Here is a 3,813-nt window from a genome sequence, read left to right as displayed (position 1 = left end):
TCAGAAACTCTCTTTATTTTGGGGCAAAATTCAAGAAATTCCCTTTATTTTGGGGCAAAATTGGAGGAATTTACCTTATTTTTGGGCAAAATTGCAGAAATTTCCCTTATTTGGGGCAAAATTGCAGAAATTTCACTTATTTTCAGGAATAAGGGCTGATATATCCTTTATTTTGGGGCAAAAAGGGAGAAATTTCTCTTATTTTGGGGCAAAATTGCAGAAATTTTTCTTATTTGGGGCAAAATTGCAGAAACTTCAATTATTTTCAGGTAAAAAGGCTGAAATTTCCTTTATTTTTGGGCAAAAAGGGAGAAATTCCCCTTATTTTGGGGCAAAATTGAAGAAATTTCCCTTGTTATTGAAAAAAATTGCAGAAATTTTCCTTATTTTAGGGCAAAATTGCAGAAATTTCACTTATTTCAGAGAAAAAACGCAAAAATTTTTCTTATTTTGGGGCAAAAAGGCAGAAATTCCCATTATTTTGGGGCAAAAAGGCAGAAATTGGACTTATTTTGGGGTAAAATTGCAGAAATTTCACATATTTCAGGGCAAAAAGGCAGAAAATTCCCTTATTTTGGGGCAAAATTGCAGAAATTTCACTTATTTCATGGTAATAAGTCAGAAATTCCTTTTATTTTGGGGCAAAAAAGACAAAAATTCCTTTTGTTTTGGGGGAAAAAGACAGAAATTCCACTTATTTAGAGGCAAAAAGGCAGAAATTCCCATTATTTTGGAGCAAAAATGAAGAAATTTCCCTTTTTTATGGCAAAAAGTTATGCATTCCCCTTATTTTCGGGCAAAAAGGCAGAAATTCCCTGTATTTTGGAGCAAAATTGCAGAAATTCCCCTAATTGTTGGGCAAAAATGCAGAAATTCCTAATATGTTGGGGCAAAAAGACAGAAATTCTCCTTATTTAAGGGCATAATTCAGAAATTCCACTTGTTTTGGGGAAAAAATCCAAAATTTCTCTTATTTTGGGGCCAAATTGCACAAATTTCACTTATTTCAGGGAAAAAAGGCAGAAATTTTCCTTATTTTGGGGCAAAAATGTAGAAATTCTTAATATTTTGTGGCAAAAATGCAGAAATCGGCTTTATTTTGAGGGAAAAAGGCTGAAATTCCCCTTATTTGGGGGCAAAAAGGCAGAAATTTCCCATATTTTGGGGCAAAAAGACAGTAATTCCCCTTATTTTGTGGCAAAAATGTAGAAATTTCTTTTATTTCGGGGCAAAATTGCAGAAATATCACTTATTTCAGGGCCTAATTCAAAAATTCCTTTTATTTTGGGGCAAAAGGAGAGAAATTCCATTTATTTTTGGATAAAAAGGGAGAAATTTCACTTATTTTGAGGTAAAAAGTAGAAATTCCTCTTATTTTGGGGCAAAAATGAAGAAATTTCCCTTTTTTGTGGCAAAAGGTATACATTCCCCTTACTTTCGGGATAAAAAGCCAAAATTGCCCGTATTTTGTAGCAAAATTGCAGAAATTTTCATAATTTTCGGGCAAAAAAGCAGAAATTCTCCTTATTTTAGGGCAAAAAAACAGAAAATCTCCTTTTTTCGGGAGCAAACAGTCAGAAATTCCCCTTATTTTGGGGCAAAATTGCAGAAATTTCCTTTACATTGTGGCAAAATTGCAGAAATTTCTCTTATTTTGGGGCAAAATTGCAGAATTTTCACTTATTTCAGGGTAATAAGTCAGAAATTCCCCTTATTTTGGGGCAAAAAAGACAGAAATTCCCTATATTTTGGGGGAAAAAGACAGAAATTCCACTTAGTTAGAGGCAAAAATGCAGAAATTCCCCTTATTTTGGAGCAAAAATGAAGAAATTTTCCTTTTTATGGCAAAAAGGTATGCATTCCCATTATTTTCGTGCAAAAAGGCAGAAATTCCCCGTATTTTGGAGCAAAATTGCAGAAATTGCCCTAATTTTGGGGCAAAAGGCAGAAATTCCCTTTATTTTGGGGCAAAAATCAGAAATTCCCCTTATTTTGGGGCAAAATTGCAGAAATTTCCTTTACATTGTGGCAAAATTGCAGAAATTTCTCTTATTTTGGGGCAAAATTGCAGAATTTTCACTTATTTCAGGGTAATAAGTCAGAAATTCCCCTTATTTTGGGGCAAAAAAGACAGAAATTCCCTATATTTTGGGGGAAAAAGACAGAAATTCCACTTAGTTAGAGGCAAAAATGCAGAAATTCCCCTTATTTTGGAGCAAAAATGAAGAAATTTTCCTTTTTATGGCAAAAAGGTATGCATTCCCATTATTTTCGTGCAAAAAGGCAGAAATTCCCCGTATTTTGGAGCAAAATTGCAGAAATTGCCCTAATTTTGGGGCAAAAGGCAGAAATTCCCTTTATTTTGGGGCAAAAATCAGAAATTCCCCTTATTTTGGGGCAAAATTCAAAAAATTTTTTTTATTTTGGTGTAAAATTGCAGGAATTTACCTTATTTTGGGGCAAAATTGCAGAAATTTTCTTTATTTGGGGCAAAATTGCATAAAATTCACTTATTTTCAAGTAAAAAGGCTGAAATTTCCTTTATTTTGGGGCAAAAAAGAGAAATTCCCCTTATTTTGGGTCAAAATTGCAGAAATTTCCCTTATTATGGAAAAATTGCAAAAATTTCCATATTTTAGGGCAAAATTGCAGAAATTTCACTTATTTCAGGGTAATAAGTCAGAAATTCCCGCTTATTTTGGGGCAAAAAATGCAGAAATTCCCGTTGTTTTGGAGGAATAAGATAGAAATTCCACTTATTTAGAGGCAAAAATGATGAAATTCCCCTTATTTTGGAGCAAAATTGCAGAAATTTCCTTTACATTGGGGCAAAATTGCAGAAATATCCCTTATTTTGGGGCAAAATTGCAGAAATTTCACTTATTTCAGGGTAATAAGTCAGAAATTCCCCTTATTTTGGGGCAAAAAAGACAAATATTCTCTTTGTTTTGGGGGAAAAAGACAGAAATTCCACTTACTTAGAGGCAAAAATGCAGAAATTCCCCTTATTTTGGAGCAAAAATGAAGAAATTTTTCTTTTTATGGCAAATAGGTATGCATTCCCATTATTTTCTGGCAAAAAGACAGAAATTCCCCGTATTTTGGAGCAAAATTGCAGAAATTCCCCTAATTTTGGGGAAAAAGGCAGAAATTCCCTTTATTTTGGGACAAAAATCAGACATTTCCCTTATTTTGGGGCAAAATTCAAGAAATTTCCTTTATTTTGGGGTAAAATTGCAGGAATTTTCCTTATTTTGGGGCAAAATTGCAGAAATTCCCTTAATTTGGGGCAAAATTGCATAAAATTCACTTATTTTCAGGTATAAAGGCTGAAATTTTCTTTATTTTGGGGCAAAAAAAGAGAAATTCCCCTTATTTTAGGGCAAAATTGCAGAAATTTCACTTATTTCAGGGTAATAAGTCAGAAATTCCCGCTTATTTTGGGGCAAAAAATGCAGAAATTCCCGTTGTTTTGGGGGAATAAGATAGAAATTCCACTTATTTAGAGGCAAAAATGATGAAATTCCCCTTATTTTGGGGCAAAATTGCAGAAATTTCCTTTACATTGGGGCAAAATTGCAGAAATTTCCATTATTTTGGGGCAAAATTGCAGAAATTTCACTTATTTCAGGGTAATAAGTCAGAAATTCCCCTTATTTTGGGGCAAAAAAGACAAATATTCTCTTTGTTTTGGGGTAAAAAGACAGAAATTCCACTTAGTTAGAGGCAAAAATGCAGAAATTCCCCTTATTTTGGAGCAAAAATGAAGAAATTTTTCTTTTTATGGCAAATAGGTATGCATTCCCATTATTT

This window comes from Micromys minutus, assembly GCF_963924665.1.
Source record: "Micromys minutus genome assembly, contig: SCAFFOLD_47, whole genome shotgun sequence".
NCBI classification, from domain to species: Eukaryota; Metazoa; Chordata; class Mammalia; order Rodentia; family Muridae; genus Micromys; species Micromys minutus.
This window is presented reverse-complemented; position numbering follows the sequence as displayed.